The sequence below is a fragment of the Ranitomeya variabilis genome, chromosome 5 (genome assembly GCF_051348905.1).
Source record: "Ranitomeya variabilis isolate aRanVar5 chromosome 5, aRanVar5.hap1, whole genome shotgun sequence".
Classification (NCBI taxonomy): Eukaryota; Metazoa; Chordata; class Amphibia; order Anura; family Dendrobatidae; genus Ranitomeya; species Ranitomeya variabilis.
Window position 1 is genome coordinate 251,319,991 of NC_135236.1, and position 24,353 is coordinate 251,344,343.

A 24,353-nucleotide genomic window follows, 5' to 3' on the forward strand; every position below is an offset into this window, starting at 1 on the left:
GAAAATTTGAACTAAATGGAGGACAAGAATTTCATAAAATGATTTATAATAATTATTGCTATAACCATCAGGACCAGGGGCCTTATAAGACTTCAATTGTTTTATTGTGTCACTAATCTCTTCTGCAGTAAACGGAGCAGCCAGAAAGTCAGCATCCATGGACTCAAGTTGTGGAAGTGTTGTGAATTAGACTTTTTTGGCTCCCTCTTGTGGTCACTAGTGATATGACTCTGGGATTGTCTTTCCTCAGTTTGGCACCCACCTGGGTCGTTAGTCCAGGGGTGTTGCTATATTAACTTCCTGAATTCTCAGTCTGGTGCTTGGCATCGTTGTAATCAGTCCTTTCTGTTTGCTCCTGTCTGCTGATCCTGGTTCTTGCAAAATTAAGCTAAGTCTTGCTTCCTTGATTTTTGGTTATTTGCATTGCTCTTATTTTTTTGTCCAGCTTGTACTAAATGTGATTCCTGATTTTGCTGGAAGCTCTAGGGGGCTGGTATTCTCCCCCCGGGCCGTTAGACGGTTCGGGGGTTCTTGAATATCCAGCGTGGAAATTTTGATAGGGTTTTTGCTGACCGTATAAGTCATCTTACTATATTCTGCTATTAGTCAGTGGGCCTCTCTTTGCTAAATACCTAGTTCATTCTTACGTTTGTCTTTTCTTCTTACCTCACCGTTATTATTTGTTGGGGGCTTGTATCCAACTTTTGGGGTCTTTTCTCTGGAGGCAAGAAAGGTCTATCTTTTCCCTTCTAGGGTTAGTTAGTTCTCCGGCTGGTGCGAGACGTCTAGAACCAATGTAGGCACGTTCCCCGGCTGCTGCTATTTGTGGTGCTAGGATTAGATATACGGTCAGCCCAGTTACCACTGTCCTATGAGCTGGTTTTTTGTGTTTGCAGACTTGTATTTATTTCTGAGACCCTCTGCCATTGGGGTCATAACATGGAAGATTGACAGAAGACAAAAAGTCATCAATAGATCTCGCACCTGGAATGGGAAGTGATGGATCAGACCGTAAATTATATAATTGATTGAAATATTGTGCAAATTAATTTGCAATGTCCTGTGGGTTGGTGAGAGAAATGCCCTTAGGAGAAATGATCTTGTCGATTCGGTTATGTATTCTAACCTTTTTAATTTTATTGAACATAAAACGAGTAGGCTTGTTAAGGGACACATAGTGATTGAGTTTTGATTGTTTGACCGCAGAGTCATAAAATTAAAAAATTGTGACCTTCAATTCATTCCTAAGATGGGATAAATCAGTCAAAGTTTTAGAACAAGGGGTGGGGCTATTGGCCAATGCCAGCTCCAACTTCTTCTCTTTAATCGAGGCTTGTGTAACAAATGGAAACGGAGGCACAGATGGTGAAGTTCACATTCATTTTTATTGAAATTAAACGTGGAACCTATGGACCACGATCTGGGGAGCTCCAAAGGGGGCGTGACTACGTGAGCCCCAGACACCCATGGTAAGACCCCTCGAACAGGGTCAGAATGGGATACCTGGGGGACACAGGTGCTACCTCCAGTTAAACACCGGACTCGTGGTAGCTGACCCAGCAGGACAAACAGACAAGCAGGGTTACGGGTGACGTAGAGCTAAGCAGTGGGGTACAGATAGAAGCTGGTTCCAGCGGTACTGATGTTGTCCTGACGTTCAGGTAACTGAATGGTGGGATGAGACAGAACTTGAGTAAGCAGATTGGAGATCGTCCAGGAAAGCCAAGTAACGGATAGCAGATAGTCTGTGGAGACAAACAGTGTAAGGGGAGCACTGACAGAGAACTTCAGAAGCAGAAGCACATGCTAGCAGGAACCGGAAGTGAGCAACTGAGGATACTTGTTGCTCCGGCACCCTCCCTATGGTTGAGGAGCTAGAAATAGTAATCATTAACACGCTATTGGTCAGAAGCACCTTTTGCAAAATGTACGGTCTTTTTAAGAGACCGAGCGCGAGTGCGTGCGTGACCTAAGCACACAGCCCGAGGATCTGCTGGCTGCATGCCAGGAAGCAGAGGAGGGAGGGGAAGCAGAGGCCCTGTCAGGACAGCGTGGAGCCGGCACAGAGCGGGAGTCCCGACGGGGACCCTGCGAAGGTACAGGGACCGGACCGGGTGTAACAGTATCCCCCTCTTTACGCGCCCTCTTTTTCAAGCCTGCTTATAATCTTTTCAGAAGGAGAGGAGCCTGGATATTCTCTTTAGGCTCCCATGACTTCTTCGCAGGACCAAAGCCTTTCCAATCCACCAAATAAAAAATCTTACCCCTTACTCTTTTAGTGTCCAAGATGTTCTTTACCTCAAAAACATCCTCCTCACTGACTGACTCAGGACTGGAGTGGAACCTGGGTCTTTAAAGAAGGAGCTGAAAACTACTGGTTTGAGGAGGTAAACATGGAAAGAGTTAGGCACACGCAAAGAAGCAGGCAATTTCAATTTGTAGGAGACTGCATTGATCTGTTTCAAGACTTCGACTGGACTGATGAAGCGGGGACCCAGTTTGTATGAGGGCACCTTCAGATGGATATACCTGGAAGAGAGCCACACCTTATCTCCGGGCCGAAAGATGGGTGCATCCAGACGTCTTTTGTCCGCATGCCTCTTCATACTGTTGTGAATTCTGCTCTTGGGCTCCCTCCGGTTGTTGTTGGTGGTAGTGCAGTTGTCTTGGGGTTGTAATTCAGGGCAGGTGTTTCTGCTGATTGCTGCTCTATTAGGTATTTAGCTGTGCAGGATCCATGAGTCCTTGCCAGTTGTCCATTGTTCTTGGAGGGATTGCATCTCTCTCTGGTTCCTCATGCCCTGCTGCCAATTCAGCTAAGATAAGTGTCTGGTTTTTTGTCTCTGTGCACACATGCAGTGTGCTTTGCAATTAAGTGCAATTCATTGTGTTTTTGTCCAGCTTAGACTTTGTTTGGATTTTTCAGTCATGCTGGATTCTCAGGAGATGCAGATATACTTTCTATGTCTTTAGTTAGATGTAGAATATTTGTATTATCTGCTGTGGATATTTTTAGGATTTTAATACTGACCGCTTAGAATTCTGTCCTATCATTTTCTATTTAACTAGAAGTGCCTCTTTTGCTAAATCCTGTTTTTCTGCCTGCGTGTGTCTTTCCTCTTATACTCACAGTCAATATTTGTGGGGGGCTGCCTATCCTTTTGGGGTTCTGCTCTGAGGCAAGATAGAATTCCCATTTCCATCTATAGGGGTATTTAGTCCTCCGGCTGTGTCGAGGTGTCTAGGACGTGTTAGGTACATCCCACGGCTACTTCTAGTTGCGGTGTTAGTTTAGGGTTTGCGGTCAGTACAGGTACCACCTACTCCTGAGAAAGTCTCTCATGCGGCTCCAAGGTTACCGGATCATAACAGTACAACTGGCCAACAATGAGTTAAATGCATCTCAGAAGAAAGGAAGAAAGAGCCTTTTTTTTTTCTGTAGCCTGCTTTGTCTTTTCTTCCCTCTTTTCCTCTGGGTGACTGAGGAGTCTTGTGCTAGCATGGATGTTCAGGGATTAGATTCTCGTGTAGACCAGCTTGCTGCTAGGGTACAGGGTATTTCTGATTATATTGTTCAGACTCCGCTTTTAGAGCCTAGGATTCCTACTCCTGTTTTGGTTTTTGGGGACAGGTCCAAATTTTTGAGTTTTAAAAACAACTGTAAACTGGTTTTTGCTCTGAAGCCTCGTTCCTCTGGTGATCCCATTCAGCAAGTTAAAATTGTCATCTCCCTGCTGCGTGGCGACCCTCAGGATTGGGCATGTTCCCTGGAATCTGGGAATCCGGCCTTGCTTAATGTAGATGCTTTTTTTCAGGCTCTAGGATTATTATATGATGAACCAAATTCTGTGGATCAAGCGGAGAAGACCTTGTTGGCCCTGTCTCAGGGTCAAGAAGCGGCAGAATTGTATTGTCAGAAATTTAGAAAATGGTCTGTGCTGACTAAATGGAATGAGGATGCTTTCGCAGCAATTTTCAGAAAGGGTCTTTCTGAATCTGTTAAAGATGTTATGGTGGGGTTTCCCACACCTGTTGGTCTGAGTGATTCTATGTCTCTGGCCATTCAGATTGATCGGCGCTTGCGGGAGCGCAGAACTGTGCGCGCTGTGGCGTTGTCCTCAGAACAGATGCCTGAGCCTATGCAGTGTGATAGGATTCTGTCTAGAATGGAACAACAAGGATTCAGACGTCAGAATAGGTTGTGTTTTTATTGTGGCGATGCTTCTCATGTCATTTCAGTCTGCCCAAAGCGTACAAAGAGAATCGCTAGTTCAGTTACCATCGGAACTGTACAACCTAAATTTCTGTTATCTGTGACCTTGATCTGCTCATTGTCATCATTTTCTGTCATGGCGTTTGTGGATTCAGGCGCCGCTTTGAACTTAATGGACTTTGAATTTGCCAGGCGTTGTGGTTTCCCCTTGCAGTCTTTGCAGAACCCTATTCCTTTAAGGGGCATTAATGCTACACCTTTGGCTAAAAATAAACCCCGGTTTTGGACACAGGTGACCATGTGCATGGCGCCAGCCCATCAGGAAGATTGTCGTTTTCTGGTGTTGCATAATTTGCATGATGCTATTGTGCTGGGTTTTCCATGGTTGCAGATAGGGTTGAGCGAAACGGGTCGGCCATTTTCAGAAGTCGCCGACTTTTGGCAAAGTCGGGTTTCATGAAACCCGACCCGACCCCTGTGTGGGGTCGGCCATGAGGTCGGCGATCTTCTCAATCTGGTATCGGAATTCCGATACCGAGTTCCGATATGTTTGCGATATCGGAAATCGGTATCGGAATCCACATTTAAGTGTAAAATAAAGAATTAAAATAAAAAATATTGATATACTCACCTCTCCGGAGGCCCCTGGACATCGCCGCTGGTAACCGGCAGCCTTCTTTGCTTAAAATGAGCGCGTTTACGGCCTTCCATGACGTCACGGCTTCTGATTGGTCGCGGCCGCCCATGTGACCGCCACACGACCAATCACAAGCCGTGACGTAAATTCCTAATTCTAGGAATTTAGGACCTGAGAATTACGTCACGGCTTGTGATTGGTCGCGTGGCGGTCACATGGGCGGCCGCGACCAATCACAAGCCGTGACGTCATCTAAGGCCCTGAACGCGCTCATTCTTAAGAAGGAAGGCTCCTGGAAAGAAGCAGGGCGCGTCCGAGGGTGAGTAAATACCTAATAGGAATATACTCACCCTCGGCTTCTTTCCGGCAGCCTTCCTTCCTAAGAATGAGCGCGTTCAGGGCCTTAGATGACGTCACGGCTTGTGATTGGTCGCGGCCGCCCATGTGACCGCCACGCGACCAATCACAAGCCGTGACGTAATTCTCAGGTCCTAAATTCCTAGAATTAGGAATTTAGGATCTGAGAATTACGTCACGGCTTGTGAATGGTCGCGTGGCGGTCACATGGGCGGCCGCGACCAATCACAAGCCGTGACGTCATGGAAGGCCCTGAACGCGCTCATTTTAAGCAAAAGAAGGCTGCCGGTTACCAGTGGTAAGGTCCAGGCTGCGTCGGAAAGGTGAGTATATCAATATTTTTTATTTTAATTCTTTATTTTACACATTAATATGGATCACAGGGCCTGAAGGAGAGTTTCCTCTCCTTCAGACCCTGGGAACCATAGTATCCCATTGCACTGCATTGGGTTTCGTGTTTCGGCCGACCCCGACCCCGACTTTTTTATAGGATCGGCCGATTTCACTCGACCCGACTTTTGAGAAAGTCGGGTTTCGTGAAACCCGACCCGATCCTATAAAAATAAAAGTCGCTCAACCCTAGTTGAAGATACATAATCCTGTGTTGGATTGGAAGTCTATGTCTGTGACTAGTTGGGGTTGTCAGGGGGTTCATAATGACGTTCCTGTGATGTCAATCTCCTCTTCCTCCTCTTCTGAAGTTCCAGAGTTTTTGTCTGATTTTCAGGATATATTTGATGAGCCCAAGTCCAGTTCCCTTCCACTGCATAGGGACTGTGATTGTGCTATTGACTTGATTCCAGGCTGTAAGTTTCCTAAGGGCCGACTTTTCAACCTGTCTGTGCCTGAACATACCGCCATGCGGAGTTATGTTAAGGAGTCTTTGGAGAAAGGGCATATTCGGCCATCTTCTTCACCATTGGGAGCGGGATTTTTTTTTGTTGCTAAGAAGGATGGCTCCTTGAGACCCTGTATTGATTATCGCCTCTTGAATAAGATCACGGTCAAGTTTCAATACCCTTTGCCTTTGCTTTCCGATTTGTTTGCCAGGATTAAGGGGGCTAGTTGGTTTACTAAAATTGACCTTCGGGGGGCATATAATCTTGTTTGTATTAAGCAGGGTGACGAATGGAAAACTGCGTTTAATACGCCCGAAGGCCATTTTGAATACCTTGTGATGCCATTCGGGCTCTCTAATGCTCCATCAGTTTTTCAGTCCTTCATGCATGATATCTTCCGGAATTATCTTGATAAATTCATGATTGTATATTTGGATGACATCTTAATTTTTTCCGATGATTGGGAGTCTCATGTGAAACAGGTCAGGATGGTATTTCAGATCCTTCGTGATAATGCTTTGTTTGTGAAGGGGTCTAAGTGTCTCTTTGGAGTGCAGAAGGTTTCTTTTTTGGGCTTCATTTTTTCTCCCTCATCTATAGAGATGGATCCGGTTAATGTTCAGGCCATTCATGATTGGATCCAGCCCACATCCATGAAGAGCCTTCAGAAATTTTTGGGCTTTGCTAATTTTTATCGCTGTTTCATTGCTAACTTCTCCAGTGTGGTTAAACCCCTGACCGATTTGACGAAGAAAGGCGCTGATGTAACGAATTGGTCCTCTGTGGCTGTCTCTGCCTTTCAGGAGCTTAAACGCCAATTTACTTCTGCCCCAGTGTTGCGTCAGCCAGATGTTTCTCTTCCGTTTCAGGTTGAGGTTGACGCTTCTGAGATTGGGGCAGGGGCCGTTTTGTCTCAGAGGAATTCTGATGGTTCCTTGATGAAACCGTGTGCCTTCTTTTCCCGTAAGTTTTCGCCTGCTGAACGCAATTATGATGTCGGCAATCGAGAGTTGTTGGCTATGAAGTGGGTGTTTGAGGAATGGCGACATTGGCTTGAGGGAGCCAAGCACCGTATTGTGGTCTTGACCGATCATAAAATTCTGATTTACCTCGAATCTGCCAAATGGCTGAATCCTAGACAGGCTCGATGGTCCCTGTTTTTCTCCCGTTTTGATTTCGTGGTCTCGTATCTTCCGGGTTCTAAGAATATTAAGGCTGATGCCCTCTCTAGGAGTTTTTTGCCTGATTCTCCTGAGGTACTTGAGCCGGTCGGCATTCTGAAGGAAGGGGTGGTCCTTTCTGCCATTTCCCCTGATTTGCGACGGGTTCTGCAGGAATTTCAGGCTGACAAACCTGACCGCTGTCCAGTGGGGAAACTGTTTGTTCCTGACAGATGGACTAGTAGAGTGATTTCTGAGGTTCATTGTTCTGTGTTGGCTGGCCATCCTGGTATTTTTGGTACCAGAGATTTGGTTGGTAGGTCCTTTTGGTGGCCTTCATTGTCGCGTGATGTGCGTTCTTTTGTGCAGTCCTGTGGGACTTGTGCGCGGGCCAAGCCTTGTTGTTCCCGTGCTAGTGGGTTGCTTTTGCCTTTGCCGGTCCCTGAGAGGCCCTGGACGCATATTTCTATGGATTTTATTTCAGATCTTCCGGTTTCCCAGAGGATGTCGGTTATCTGGGTGGTTTGTGACCGGTTTTCTAAGATGGTTCATTTGGTGCCTTTGCCTAAATTGCCTTCCTCTTCTGATTTGGTTCCATTGTTTTTTCAGCATGTGGTTCGTTTGCATGGTATTCCGGAGAATATTGTGTCCGACAGAGGTTCCCAGTTTGTTTCTAGGTTTTGGCGGGCCTTTTGTGCTAGGCTGGGCATTGATTTGTCTTTTTCTTCCGCATTTCATCCTCAGACAAATGGCCAGACCGAGCGAACTAATCAGACTTTGGAAACTTATTTGAGATGCTTTGTGTCTGCTGATCAGGATGATTGGGTGGCTTTCTTGCCATTGGCCGAGTTTGCCCTTAATAATCGGGCTAGTTCGGCTACCTTGGTTTTGCCCTTCTTTTGTAATTTTGGTTTTCATCCTCGTTTTTCTTCGGGGCAAGTTCAGCCTTCTGATTGTCCTGGTGTGGATTCTGTGGTTGACAGGTTGCAGCAGATTTGGGCTCATGTGGTGGACAATTTGGTGTTGTCTCAGGAGGAGGCTCAGCGTTTTGCTAACCGTCATCGGTGTGTTGGTTCCCGGCTTCGGGTTGGGGATTTGGTCTGGTTGTCTTCCCGTCATGTTCCTATGAGGGTTTCTTCCCCTAAGTTTAAGCCTCGGTTTATTGGTCCTTATAGGATTTCTGAGATTATCAATCCGGTGTCTTTTCGTTTGGCCCTTCCGGCCTCTTTTGCCATCCATAATGTTTTCCATAGATCTTTGTTGCGGAAATATGTGGTGCCCGTTGTTCCCTCTGTTGATCCTCCTCCTCCTGTGTTGGTTGATGGGGAGTTGGAGTATGTGGTTGAGAAGATTTTGGATTCTCGCTTTTCGAGGCGGAGGCTTCAGTACCTTGTCAAATGGAAGGGTTATGGCCAGGAGGATAATTCTTGGGTTTTTGCCTCTGATGTCCATGCTGCTGATTTGGTCCGTGCCTTTCATCTGGCTCGTCCTGATCGGCCTGGGGGCTCTGGTGAGGGTTCGGTGACCCCTCTTCAAGGGGGGGTACTGTTGTGAATTCTGCTCTTGGGCTCCCTCCGGTGGTTGTTGGTGGTAGTGCAGTTGTCTTGGGGTTGTAATCCAGGGCAGGTGTTTCTGCTGATTGCTGCTCTATTAGGTATTTAGGTGTGCAGGATCCATGAGTCCTTGCCAGTTGTCCATTGTTCTTGGAGGGATTGCATCTCTCTCTGGTTCCTCATGCCCTGCTGCCAATTCAGCTAAGATAAGTGTCTGTTTTTTTGTCTCTGTGCACACATGCAGTGTGCTTTGCAATTAAGTGCAATTCATTGTGTTTTTGTCCAGCTTAGACTTTGTTTGGATTTTTCAGTCATGCTGGATTCTCAGGAGATGCAGATATACTTTCTATGTCTTTAGTTAGATGTAGAATATTTGTATTATCTGCTGTGGATATTTTTAGGATTTTAATACTGACCGCTTAGAATTCTGTCCTATCCTTTTCTATTTGGCTAGAAGTGCCTCTTTTGCTAAATCCTGTTTTTCTGCCTGCGTGTGTCTTTCCTCTTATACTCACAGTCAATATTTGTGGGGGGCTGCCTATCCTTTGGGGTTCTGCTCTGAGGCAAGATAGAATTCCCATTTCCATCTATAGGGGTATTTAGTCCTCCGGCTGTGTCGAGGTGTCTAGGACGTGTTAGGTACATCCCACGGCTACTTCTAGTTGCGGTGTTAGTTTAGGGTTTGCGGTCAGTACAGGTACCACCTACTCCTGAGAAAGTCTCTCATGCGGCTCCAAGGTTACCGGATCATAACATCATACGTTGTGAGGCTTTCTCCAAGGCTCCCTTGGTGTCGCTCCATACTTTTGAGAATTCCCCAGTAAAGATGTCAGCTGCAGGAACGTCTGAAGACCCAGAGATGGGAAGAGGGATCCCGGGTTGGAGTCCAAACACAATCTGAATTGGAGATTTTCCAGAGGATTCACTTACTTGATTATTGTACGAGAATTCTGCCCAAGACAGCAATTTGATCCAGTCATCATGATGCGCATTGACTAAGTGACGCAGGAATCCAGTCAGGATTTGATTGGTCCTCTTTACTTGCGCATTGGATTGAGGGTGATATGCAGAAGAGAAGTCCAGTTCCACTTGCACAGATTTACAAACCGCTCTCCAGAACTTGGAGGTAAACTGGACGCCCCTGTCGGACACAAAGTGGAGAGGAAACCCATGAAGATGGAAGATGTGCTGTATGAAATGGTCAGCGACCTCAGGAGCAGACGGAAGACCGGGTAACAGAACGAAGTGGCCCATCTTCGAGAAATGATCCACCACTACCCAGATGACGGAACAGCCAGAAGAGATGGGAAGATCAGCAATGAAGTCCATCGCGATGTGCTGCCAGGGAACTGAAGGAACAGAGAGAGGTAATAGCTGCCCGGAGGGCAGATGCTTAGCAGTCTTTTTGTGGGCACACGAAGGACAGGCAGCAACATATTCCTGGACATCTTTGCCCATGGTGGGACACCAGTAGTAATAGGAAATGAGTTGCAGAGTCTTTTTCTGACCGACATGACCAGCCAACTTGGAAGAATGACCCCACCGGAGGACACGGCTCTGATCCGAAATAGATAGAAGAGTCTTTCCTGGGGGAAGTCGAGCAAGATTAACTGCGGCTATGGGCACAAACCTGGACGTTTCAAAGATGTGTTGCGGTTCTTCCTCAAAATCAAGAGGAATGCTCTAGAGAGTGCATCGGCTTTAACGTTCCTATCAACTGGATGGAAATGAAAAACAAAAGTAAATCGGGCAAAAAACAAGGCCCAGTGGGTCTTACGAGGATTCAGTCTTTATGTAGATTGGAGATAAGTGAGGTTCTTATGATCAGTGAAGATGACAACCTAATGGACCGCTCCCTCAAGGAGATGTCGCCACTCTTGCAGGGCTAACTTGATTGCCAATAATTTTCGATCTCAGATAGTTCCTTTCTGAGGTAGAAAAGACCTTCGAGATGAAACCACAGGTGACCATCCGACCGGATGAAGACATCTGGGTGAGAACCGCACCAGCACCTATGGAAGAAGCGTCTACCTCTAGCAAGAATTGTTTATATGTATCCGGTAGATGAAGAACGGGTGCAGAGGAGAAGGCCTGTTTTAGAGAAACAAAAGCCTCCTCTGCCTCAGGAGTCCAATCCTTGGCATTTGCGCCTTTCCAGGTCAAGGCCGAGATAGGTGCTACTCGGGTGGAAAAGTGTGGAATAAATAAACGGTAATAGTTGGGAAACCACAGGAACCGTTGTATGGCTTTCAGACCGGATGGGCGAGGCCACTTAAGAATGGCAGATACCCTCTCCGGATCCATCTTTAATCCTGTGGACGAGACAATATAACCAAGGAAAAGCAGAGAGGATTGTTCAAAGAGACATTTTCCAAATTTAGCATAAAGTCTGTTTTCCCTGAGTCTTTGTAAGACCAGACATACTTGTCTTCGGTTGGAGGCTATATCTGCAGAGAAGATCAGGATGTCGTCCAGGTAAACAACAACACACGAATAGAGCTGATCTCTGAAACTATAATTTACGAATTCCTGAAAAACTGCAGGTGCATTACTTAGACCGAACGGCATAACCAGATTCGTAGTGTCCGTCCCAGGTGTTAAAAGCGGTTTTCCACTCGTCTCCTTTACTAATACATATTAGGTTGTAGGCCCCTCTGAGGTCCAGATTGGTGAAGATTTTAGAACCCCTAAGACGATCAAACAACTCTGAGATAAGCAGCAATGGATACCTGTTCTTTACTGTAATCTGGTTCAGCCCACCTGTAATCGATACAGGGCCGAAGATATTCATCTTTTTTCTTCACGAAGAAGAATCCTGCTCAAGCTGGCGAGGATGACTTCCAGATAAATCCTCTGGCCAGGTTCTCCTGAATGTAGTCCAACATGGACTGGGTCTCTGTTTGAGAAAGAGGATACATTCGCCCCCGAGGGGGAGATGTTCTGGGGAGCAGATCAATCGGGCAATCATATGACCTGTGTGGAGGTAATTTCTCTGCCTCCTTTTTCCCGAAGACGTCAGCAAAGGCCCAGTAAGAGGAGGGTAGGCCCGGCAGGGCAGTGGGCTGAGCTGGAGGAAGAACAGGTCGAACTGGGATGATACATCTATCCAAGCAGGAGTCTCCTCACTCAGCGCAGAACCTCTCTCATTTTCCAATTTAAGACTGGTTCATGCATACAGAGCCAGGGTAGACCTAAAAGCAAGGGGTGAGAGGAACCAGGCAACACATAAAAGCGAATTCTTTCAGAATGCGTTAAACCTACCCGGAGTTCCACTGGCTCATTCTGGAACCAAATGGACTTGGCCAGGGGTTTGCCATCCATGGATGTTACCTGCAACGGTTCTGGAAGGCGTTGGACTGGTATCTGATAACGATCCACCACCGCCTGCTGAATGAAATTCCCGGCAGCTCCAGAATCCAGGTGACAGAGTTCCGAAAATGTTACCTTGCCAAAGACCACAGAGACTGTTATTTGCAGTGGTGGAGAGAGATGATCCTTACCTAGGGCTGCCTCTCCTACAGACCTGTTATGGATCCCAATGGCTAGGGGATCGCACTGGACAAGCAAAAAATAACTCAAATAACGGACGAGCTCTAGGGTGATGGAACCTGGGCTGACCGCTGCCCTACTCCTGACAAACACAACTAGAAATAGCCAGGGAGCGTGCCTACGTTGATTCTAGACGCCTCGCGCCAGCCTAAGAGCTAACTAGCACTGCAGAGAAAATAAAGACCTAACTTGCCTCCAGAGAAATAAACCCCAAAGGTATAGTTGCCCCCCACATGTATTGACGGTGAAAATGAGAGGAAGGCACGCAAATAGATATGAAAATAGAGTTAGCAAAACGAGGCCCGCTATAACTAGAAAGCAGAAGGATACAAAAGGGGTCTGAGCGGTCAGCAAAAAACCCTAATCAAAAACCATCCTGAGATTACAAGCACCCATGTGCCAACTCATGGCACATGGGGAGCACCTCAGCCCACTAGAGCTTCCAACTAGCATAGAGTAATATTTAGCAAGTTGGACAAAAAACAAAACAACTGAAAAGCATAACTTAGCTTATCCTGAGAGATCTGGAAGCAGGTAGTCAGAACCAAACTGAGCACATCTGAATACATTGATAGCCGGCAAGGGAATGACAGGAAAGCCAGGTTAAATAGGAAACACCCAGCCTCAGATGGACAGGTGGAAACCAGAGACCGCAACCCACCAAAGTCACCCAGTACCAGTTGTAACCACCAGAGGGAGCCCAAAAACAGAATCCACAACAGTACCCCCCCCTTGAGGAGGGGTCACCGAACCCTCACGAGAACCCCCAGGGCGATCAGGATGAGCTCTATGGAAGGCGCGGACCAAATGAGTCGCATGAACATCAGAGGCGACCACCCAGGAATTATCCTCCTGACCATAACCCCTCCACTTAACCAAATACTGGAGTTTACGTCTGGAAACACGAGAATCCAAGATCTTCTCAACAACATACTCCAATTCTCCCTCCACCAGCACCGGAGCAGGAGGCTCAACCGAAGGAACAACGGGCACCTCATACCTCCGCAATAACGACCGATGGAACACGTTATGAATAGCAAACGATGCTGGGAGATCCAAACGAAAAGATACAGGGTTAAGAATCTCCAAGATCTTATAAGGACCGATGAACCGAGGCTTGAACTTGGGAGAAGAGACCTTCATTGGGACAAAACGAGAAGACAACCACACCAAGTCCCCAACACGAAGTCGGGGACCCACGCGGCGACGGCGATTAGCAAACTGCTGAGCCTTCTCCTGAGACAACTTCAAATTGTCCACCACCTGATTCCAAATCTGATGCAGCCTGTCCACCACCACGTCCACTCCAGGACAATCCGAAGGCTCCACCTGACCAGAGGAAAAACGAGGATGAAACCCCGAATTACAAAAGAAAGGAGAAACCAAAGTAGCAGAACTAGCCCGATTATTAAGGGCAAATTCGGCCAGTGGCAAAAAGGCAACCCAGTCATCTTGATCAGCAGAAACAAAACACCTTAAATAAGTTTCCAAGGTCTGATTAGTTCCATCTGGCCATTCGTCTGAGGATGGAATGCAGACGAGAAAGACAAATTAATGCCCATCTTAGCACAAAACGTCCGCCAAAATCTAGACACAAACTGGGATCCCCTGTCAGAAACGATATTCTCCGGAATCCCATGCAAACGAACCACGTTCTGAAAAAATAAAGGGACCAACTCAGAGGAGGAAGGCAACTTAGGCAAGGGTACCAAATGAACCATCTTAGAAAAGCGGTCACACACAACCCAGATAACGGACATTTTCTGTGAGACAGGGAGATCTGAAATAAAATCCATGGAAATGTGCGTCCAAGGCCTCTTCGGGATAGGCAAGGATAACAACAACCCACTGGCCCGAGAACAGCAAGGCTTAGCCCGAGCACACACTTCACAAGACTGCACGAAGGTGCGCACATCCCTTGACAAGGAAGGCCACCAAAAAGACCTGGCCACCAAGTCTCTAGTACCAAATATTCCCGGATGACCAGCCAACACAGAAGAATGGACCTCGGAGATGACTCTACTGGTCCAATCATCCGGAACAAACAGTCTTTCTGGTGGACAACGATCAGGTTTATCCGCCTGAAACTCCTGCAATGCACGACGCAAGTCTGGGGAGACGGCGGACAATATTACCCCATCCCTAAGGATACCAGTAGGCCCAGAGTCTCCAGGAGAGTCAGGCACAAAACTCCTGGAAAGAGCATCTGCCTTCACATTCTTTGAACCTGGCAGGTATGAAACCACAAAATTGAAACGAGAAAAAAACAACGACCAACGAGCCTGTCTAGGATTCAGACGCCTGGCAGACTCAAGGTAAATCAGATTTTTGTGATCAGTCAAGACCACCACACGATGTCTAGCACCCTCAAGCCAATGACGCCACTCCTCAAATGCCCACTTCATGGCCAAAAGCTCCCGATTACCCACATCATAATTGCGCTCGGCGGGCGAGAATTTTCTAGAAAAGAACGCACATGGCTTCATCACCGAGCCATCGGAACTTCTCTGTGACAAAACCGCCCCCGCTCCAATCTCGGAAGCATCAACCTCAACCTGAAAAGGAAGTGAAACATCTGGTTGACATAACACAGGAGCAGAAGAAAACCGGCGCTTAAGTTCCTGAAAGGCCTCCACAGCCGTAGGAGACCAATTAGCAACATCAGCACCCTTTTTAGTCAAATCAGTCAAAGGTTTAACAACACTGGAAAAATTAGCAATGAACCGACGATAAAAATTAGCAAAACCCAAGAACCTCTGAAGACTCTTAACTGATGTAGGTTGTGTCCAGTCACAAATCGCCTGAACCTTGACGGGATCCATCTCAATAGTAGAAGGAGAAAAAATGTACCCCAAAAAAGAAATCTTCTGGACTCCGAAGAGACATTTCGAGCCCTTCACAAACAGAGAATTGGCCCGCAGGACTTGAAACACCTTCCTGACCTGTAGAACATGAGACTCCCAGTCATCAGAAAACACCAAAATATCATCCAAATACACAATCATAAACTTATCCAGATATTCACGGAAAATATTGTGCATAAAGGACTGAAAGACTGAAGGAGCATTAGAAAGTCCAAAAGGCATTACCAAATACTCAAAATGGCCCTCAGGCGTATTAAATGCGGTTTTCCACTCATCACCCTGCTTTATCTGCACAAGATTATACGCACCGCGAAGATCTATCTTAGTGAACCACCTAGCCCCCTTAATGCGAGCAAACAAATCAGTCAATAATGGCAATGGATACTGATATTTGACTGTAATCTTATTCAGAAGGCGATAATCTATACAAGGCCTCAGGGAACCATCTTTTTTAGCCACGAAAAAAAAAACCTGCTCCCAGAGGGGACAAAGATGGACGAATATGTCCCTTTTCCAAGGACTCCTTAATATAATTCCGCATAGCAGTATGCTCTGGCACTGACAGATTAAATAAACGACCCTTAGGGAACTTACTGCCAGAAATTAATTCTATAGCACAGTCACAATCCCTATGAGGAGGGAGCGAATTGAGCTTAGGCTCCTCAAAAACATCCCGATAGTCAGACAAAAATGCAGGGACCTCAGAAGGAGTAGATGAAGCGATTGAAATCTGAGGTGCATAATCATGAACCCCCTGACATCCCCAGCTTAACACAGACATTGTTTTCCAATCCAGGACTGGATTATGAGTTTGTAACCATGGCAGACCAAGCACTAGTACATCATGTAAATTATACAGTACAAGGAAGCGAATCACCTCCTGATGAACGGGAGTCATGCGCATGGTCACTTGTGTCCAGTACTGCGGTTTATTCATAGCCAGTGGTGTAGAGTCAATTCCCTTCAAAGGAATAGGAACTTCCAGAGGCTCCAGACTAAAACCGCAGCGTTTGGCAAATGACCAATCCATAAGACTCAGGGCAGCGCCCGAATCCACATAAGCATCGACGGAAATGGATGACAGTGAACAAATCAGAGTTACAGACAAAATGAACTTAGACTGCAGAGTACTAATGGCAAAAGATTTATCAACCTTTTTTGTGCGTTTAGAGCATGCTGATATAACATGAGCTGAATCACCACAATAAAAACACAATCCGTTTTTCCGCCTATAATTTTGCCGTTCACTTCTGGACTGAATTCTATCACATTGCATAGTCTCAGGTGCCTGTTCAGAAGACACCGCCAACTGGTGCACAGGTTTGCGCTCCCGCAAACGCCGATCAATCTGAATGGCCATAGTCATAGACTCATTCAGACCTGTAGGCGCAGGGAACCCCACCATAATATCCTTAATGGCCTCAGAAAGACCATCTCTGAAGTTTGCAGCCAGGGCGCACTCATTCCACTGAGTAAGTACCGACCATTTCCGAAATTTTTGACAATATACTTCCGCTTCATCATGCCCCTGAGAAAGGGCTAATAAAGCCTTTTCAGCCTGAATTTCCAGGTTAGGTTCCTCATAGAGCAATCCCAGTGCCAGAAAAAACGCATCCACACTGAGCAATGCAGGATCCCCTGGTGCCAATGCAAATGCCCAATTCTGAGGGTCGCCCCGCAGGAAAGATATTACAATCTTGACCTGCTGAGCAGGGTCTCCAGAGGAGCGAGATTTCAAAGAAAGAAACAATTTGCAATTGTTCCTGAAATTCAGGAAGGTAGATCTATCTCCAGAAAAAAACTCTGGAATAGGAATTCTAGGTTCAGACATAGGAGTGTGAACAACAAAATCCTGTATGTTTTGAACTTTTGCAGCGAGACTATTCAGGCTGGAAGCCAAACTCTGGACATCCATATTAAACAGCTAAGGTCAGAGCCATTCAAGGGTTAAGAGGAGGTAAGAAGCAGCTAGAAAGCAATTAAAGGCTAGGCAGCAAAACTCTGAGGGAAAAAAAAAAAAAAAAATTTCCCTTCAACACTTCTTTTTCTCCTGCTTCAGCCCAAACAATTAACACTTTGTGGGCCGGCTATAGTGTTATGGATCCCAATGGCTAGGGGAACGCACTGGACAAGCAAAAAATAACTCAAATAACGGACGAGCTCTAGGGTGATGGAACCTGGGCTGACCGCTGCCCTACTCCTGACAAACACAACTAAAAATAGCCAGGGAGCGTGCCTACGTTGATTCTAGACGCCTCGCGCCAGCCTAAGAGCTAACTAGCACTGCAGAGAAAATAAAGACCTAACTTGCCTCCAGAGAAATAAACCCCAAAGGTATAGTTGCCCCCCACATGTATTGACGGTGAAAATGAGAGGAAGGCACGCACATAGATATGAAAATAGAGTTAGCAAAACGAGGCCCGCTATAACTAGAAAGCAGAAGGATACAAAAGGGGTCTGAGCGGTCAGCAAAAAACCCTAATCAAAAACCATCCTGAGATTACAAGCACCCATGTGCCAACTCATGGCACATGGGGAGCACCTCAGCCCACTAGAGCTTCCAACTAGCATAGAGTAATATTTAGCAAGTTGGACAAAAAACAAAACAACTGAAAAGCATAACTTAGCTTATCCTGAGAGATCTGGAAGCAGGTAGTCAGAACCAAACTGAGCACATCTGAATACATTGATAGCCGGCAAGGGAATGACAGGAAAGCCAGGTTAAATAGGAAACACCCAGCCTCAGATGGACAGGTGGAAACCAGAGACCGCAACCCACCAAAGTCACCCAGTACCAGTTGTAACCACCAGAGGGAGCCCAAAAACAGAATCCACAACACAGACCCTAGGCACTGGAGTTTCCCGACTTCCTTGGACAGGAGCGGATAAGATGCTCGGAACTGCCACAGTAGAAACAGATCCCCTCCTGGCGACGCGACGCCTGATGGCGGTTACCAAAGCTTACTCGATCTACTTCCATAGCCTCAGGTGAGGGGAACGGAGTCGAGGAGGCCGCTGGTTTAGAAGTACTAGCAACCGGTTTGTAGGACCCCTTTTCACATTTGATCTCCTTGGATTGTTCTTGAAACCGTAGGTCTATCCGGACTGCCAGGGAAATCAAGTCATCCTGAGTTGTAGGCACATCCCGTCCCGCCAGTTCATCCTTAATTCTTCCTAAAAGACCTTCCCAGAAGGTCGCCACCAAGGCTTCATTGTTCCAGGATAATTCAGATGAAAGGGTAAGGAACTGCACTGCATACTGGGCCACAGTACGAGCCTCCTGACATAGTCTAAGAAGAGCCGAAGCTATTGCCATGGCACGACCAGGTTCATCAAAGGTCCTGCAGAAAGCCTCTAGAAAAGACTGAAGATTAGTAACCAGAGGATCCATTCTCTCCCACAGCGGATTCAGCCAAGCAAGAGCCTCAAGGTGAGACATAATGAAGCCCACCTTAGCCCAATCGGAAGCAAACATATGCCCCAGGAGTTCAAAGTGCAGCATGCACTGATTAATGAACCCCCGACACTGAGCAGAATCGAAACGGAAGCGGGTGGGAGCGGCTAGGCGAGGACCTTTACTTGCTGTGCAGTTAGATACCTGAATGCCAGTGGCAGAGACAGGTGCAGTCAAAGAGACCAGGGTGTTGTGAATTTGCTTTTTGCTCCCTCTAGTGGTTACTAGTTTTTTGACTCTGGTTTTTCTGTCATTCCTTTTATCCGCACCTGGGTCGTTAGTTAGGGGTGTTGCTATATAAGCTCCCTGGACCTTCAGTTCAATGCCTGGCAACGTAGTTATCAGAGCTAGTCTGCTGTGCTCTTGTCTACTGATCCTGGTTCCAGTTATATCAGCTAAGTCTGCCTTTTGCTTTTTGCTATTTGTTTTGGTTTTGTATTTTTGTCCAGCTTGTTCCAAATCTATATCCTGACCTTTGCTGGAAGCTCTAGGGGGCTGGTGTTCTCCCCCCGGACCGTTAGACGGTTCGGGGGTTCTTGAATTTCCAGTGTGGATTTTGATAGGGTTTTTGTTGACCATATAAGTTACCTTTCTTTATTCTGCTATCAGTAAGCGGGCCTCTCTGTGCTAAACCTGATTCATTTCTGTGTTTGTCATTTCCTCTTACCTCACCGTCATTATTTGTGGGGGGCTTCTATCCAGCTTTGGGGTCCCCTTCTCTGGAGGCAAGAAAGGTCTTTGTTTTCCTCTACTAGGGGTAGCTAGATTCTCCGGCTGGCGCGTGTCATCTAGAATCAACGTAGGAATGATCCCCGGCTACTTCTAGTGTTGGCGTTAGGAGTAGATATATGGTCAACCCAGTTACCACTGCCCTATGAGCTGGATTTTTGTATTCTGCAGACTTCCACGTTCCTCTGAGACCCTCGCCATTGGGGTCATAACAGTTTGCCAGGCCAGTATTAAATGTTTAATGCATTGCAGAAGAGGGATTATAAGAAAGAAGATTCTGAGTTTTTTTTTTTTTTTTTCTTCTTCCCCTTTACCTCAGAGTGGCTATGCTTGCTGCAGACATGAATGTCCAGACCTTGATTACAAGTGTGGACCAGCTGGCTACTCGTGTGCAGGGCATACAAGACTATGTTATCAGAAATCCTAGGTCAGAACCTAAAATACCGATTCCTGAACTGTTTTCCGGAGACAGGTTTAAGTTTAGGAATTTCGTGAATAATTGTAAATTGTTTTTGTCCCTGAGACCCTGTTCATCTGGAGATTCTGCTCAGCAAGTAAAAATTGTTATTTCGTTCTTACGGGGCGACCCTCAGGATTGGGCTTTTTCGCTGGCGCCAGGAGATCCGGCATTGGCTGATCTTGATGCGTTTTTTCTGGCGCTCGGTTTACTTTATGAGGAACCCAATCTTGAGATTCAGGCAGAAAAGGCCTTGCTGGCTATGTCTCAGGGGCAGGACGAGGCTGAAGTGTATTGCCAAAAATTTCGGAAATGGTCCGTGCTGACACATTGGAACGAGTGTGCACTGGCCGCTAATTTTAGAAATGGCCTTTCTGAAGCCATTAAGAATGTTATGGTGGGTTTTCCCATTCCCACAGGTCTGAATGATACTATGGCACTGGCTATTCAAATTGACCGGCGGTTGCGGGAGCGGAAAACCGCAAATTCCCTCATGGTGTTGTCTGAACAGACACCTGATTTAATGCAATGTGATAGAATCATGACTAGAAATGAGCGGAAAATTCATAGACGCCAGAATGGCTTGTGCTACTACTGTGGTGATTCTACACATGTTATCTCAGCATGCTCTAAACGTATAGCTAAGGTTGTTAGTCCTGTCACCGTTGGTAATTTGCAACCTAAATTTATTCTGTCTGTAACTTTGATTTGCTCACTGTCATCTTATCCTGTCATGGCGTTTGTAGATTCAGGTGCTGCCCTGAGTCTCATGGATCTCTCATTTGCTAAGCGCTGTGGTTTTACTCTTGAACCATTAGAAAATCCTATTCCTCTTAGGGGTATTGATGCTACGCCATTGGCAGCAAATAAACCGCAGTATTGGACACAGGTTACCATGTGCATGACTCCTGAACACCGCGAGGTGATACGTTTCCTGGTTTTACATAAAATGCATGATTTGGTTGTTTTAGGGCTGCCATGGTTACAGACCCATAATCCAGTCCTGGACTGGAAGGCTATGTCAGTCTCAAGTTGGGGCTGTCGTGGTATTCATGGGGATTCCCTGCCTGTGTCTATTGCTTCTTCTACGCCTTCGGAAGTTCCGGAGTATTTGTCTGATTATCAGGATGTCTTCAGTGAGTCTGAGTCCAGTGCACTGCCTCCTCATAGGGACTGTGACTGTGCTATAGATTTGATCCCAGGCAGTAAGTTTCCTAAGGGAAGACTGTTTAATCTGTCGGTACCTGAACATACCGCTATGCGTTCATATATCAAGGAGTCTCTGGAGAAAGGACATATTCGTCCGTCTTCTTCCCCTCTTGGTGCGGGATTCTTTTTTGTGGCAAAAAAGGACGGATCTTTGAGACCTTGTATTGATTATCGGCTTTTAAATAAGATCACTGTCAAATTTCAGTATCCTTTACCGCTGTTGTCTGACTTGTTTGCCCGGATTAAGGGTGCCAAGTGGTTCACCAAGATAGACCTTCGTGGTGCGTACAACCTTGTGCGCATTAAGCAAGGTGATGAATGGAAAACCGCATTCAATACGCCCGAAGGTCATTTTGAGTACTTGGTGATGCCTTTTGGGCTCTCCAATGCGCCTTCAGTTTTTCAGTCCTTTATGCATGACATTTTCCGGAAGTATCTGGATAAATTTTTGATTGTTTATCTGGATGATATTTTGTTTTTTTCTGATAATTGGGATTCGCATGTGGAGCAGGTCAGGTTGGTCTTTAAAATTTTGCGTGAAAATTCTTTGTTTGTCAAGGGCTCAAAGTGTCTCTTTGGTGTACAGAAGGTTCCCTTTTTGGGGTTCATTTTTTCCCCTTCTGCTGTGGAGATGGACCCAGTCAAGGTCCGAGCTATTCTTGATTGGACTCAGCCCTCGTCAGTTAAGAGTCTTCAGAAGTTCTTGGGCTTCGCTAACTTCTACCGTCGTTTTATTGCTAATTTTTCTAGCATTGTGAAACCTTTGACGGATATGACCAAGAAGGGCTCCGATGTAGCTAACTGGGCTCCTGCTGCCGTGGAGGCTTTCCAGGAGTTGAAACGCCGGTTTACTTCGGCGCCTGTTTTGTGCCAGCCTGACGTCTCACTTCCCTTTCAGGTTGAGGTGGATGCTTCGGAGATTGGGGCAGGGGCCGTTTTGTCGCAGAGAGGCCCTGGTTGCTCTGTTATGAAACCTTGTGCCTTTTTGTCTAGGAAGTTTTCGCCTGCCGAGCGAAATTATGATGTGGGCAATCGGGAGTTGTTGGCCATGAAATGGGCATTTGAGGAGTGGCGTCATTGGCTCGAGGGTGCTAAGCATCGTTTGGTGGCCTTCCTTGTCAAGGGATGTGCGGTCATTTGTGCAGTCCTGTGGGACTTGTGCTCGAGCTAAGCCTTGCTGTTCTCGTGCCAGCGGTTTGCTCTTGCCCTTGCCTGTCCCGAAGAGACCTTGGACACATATCTCCATGGATTTCATTTCTGATCTTCCGCTATCTCAGGGCATGTCCGTTATCTGGGTGATATGTGATCGCTTCTCCAAGATGGTCCATTTGGTTCCTTTGCCTAAGCTGCCTTCCTCTTCCGATCTGGTTCCTGTGTTTTTCCAGAACGTGGTTCGTTTGCACGGCATCCCTGAGAATATTGTGTCAGACAGAGGATCCCAGTTCGTTTCCAGGTTCTGGCGATCCTTTTGTAGTAGGATGGGCATTGATTTGTCGTTTTCGTCTGCTTTCCATCCTCAGACTAATGGACAGACGGAGCGAACCAATCAGACTTTGGAGGCTTATTTGAGGTGTTTTGTCTCTGCTGATCAGGACGATTGGGTGACATTCTTGCCGTTGGCTGAGTTTGCCCTTAATAATCGGGCTAGTTCCGCCACCTTGGTTTCGCCTTTTTTCTGCAACTCTGGTTTCCATCCTCGCTTTTCTTCGGGTCAGGTGGAGCCTTCTGACTGTCCTGGGGTGGATTCTGTGGTGGATAGGTTGCAGCAGATCTGGAATCATGTGGTGGACAACTTGAAGTTGTCACAGGAGAAGGCTCAGCGCTTTGCCAACCGCCGCCGCGGTGTGGGTCCCCGACTACGCGTTGGGGATTTGGTATGGCTTTCTTCCCGCTTTGTTCCTATGAAGGTCTCCTCTCCCAAATTTAAACCTCGTTTTATTGGGCCTTACAAGATATTGGAAATCCTTAATCCTGTATCTTTTCGTCTGGATCTTCCTGTGTCGTTTGCTATTCACAATGTATTTCATAGGTCCTTGTTGCGGCGGTACATTGTGCCTGTAGTTCCTTCTGCTGAGCCTCCTGCTCCGGTGTTGGTTGAGGGCGAGTTGGAGTACGTGGTGGAGAAGATCTTGGATTCTCGCCTCTCCAGGCGGAGGCTTCAGTACCTGGTCAAGTGGAAGGGCTATGGTCAGGAGGATAATTCCTGGGTGGTCGCCTCTGATGTTCATGCGGCCGATTTAGTTCGTGCCTTTCATGCCGCTCATCCTGATCGCCCTGGTGGTCGTGGTGAGGGTTCGGTGACCCCTCACTAAGGGGGGGGTACTGTTGTGAATTTGCTTTTTGCTCCCTCTAGTGGTTACTAGTTTTTTGACTCTGGTTTTTCTGTCATTCCTTTTATCCGCACCTGGGTCGTTAGTTAGGGGTGTTGCTATATAAGCTCCCTGGACCTTCAGTTCAATGCCTGGCAACGTAGTTATCAGAGCTAGTCTGCTGTGCTCTTGTCTACTGATCCTGGTTCCAGTTATATCAGCTAAGTCTGCCTTTTGCTTTTTGCTATTTGTTTTGGTTTTGTATTTTTGTCCAGCTTGTTCCAAATCTATATCCTGACCTTTGCTGGAAGCTCTAGGGGGCTGGTGTTCTCCCCCCGGACCGTTAGACGGTTCGGGGGTTCTTGAATTTCCAGTGTGGATTTTGATAGGGTTTTTGTTGACCATATAAGTTACCTTTCTTTATTCTGCTATCAGTAAGCGGGCCTCTCTGTGCTAAACCTGATTCATTTCTGTGTTTGTCATTTCCTCTTACCTCACCGTCATTATTTGTGGGGGGCTTCTATCCAGCTTTGGGGTCCCCTTCTCTGGAGGCAAGAAAGGTCTTTGTTTTCCTCTACTAGGGGTAGCTAGATTCTCCGGCTGGCGCGTGTCATCTAGAATCAACGTAGGAATGATCCCCGGCTACTTCTAGTGTTGGCGTTAGGAGTAGATATATGGTCAACCCAGTTACCACTGCCCTATGAGCTGGATTTTTGTATTCTGCAGACTTCCACGTTCCTCTGAGACCCTCGCCATTGGGGTCATAACACCAGGGTATCCATACGAGTAGACAAGTTGTGCAGAAAAGTTGTGATCTTGTCCTGTTGACCCTTCAGACGGGTAACCTCTTGACATAGCTCCCCGGCCGGAGGTGTCTGGGATCCAGCGGGTTCCATGGCAGGAGCAATCTGTAACGAATGGAAACGGAGGCACAGATGGTGAAATTCACATTCATTTTTATTGAAATTAAATGTGGAACCTCTGGACCACGGTCCAGGGGACTCTGAAGGGGGCGTGACTACG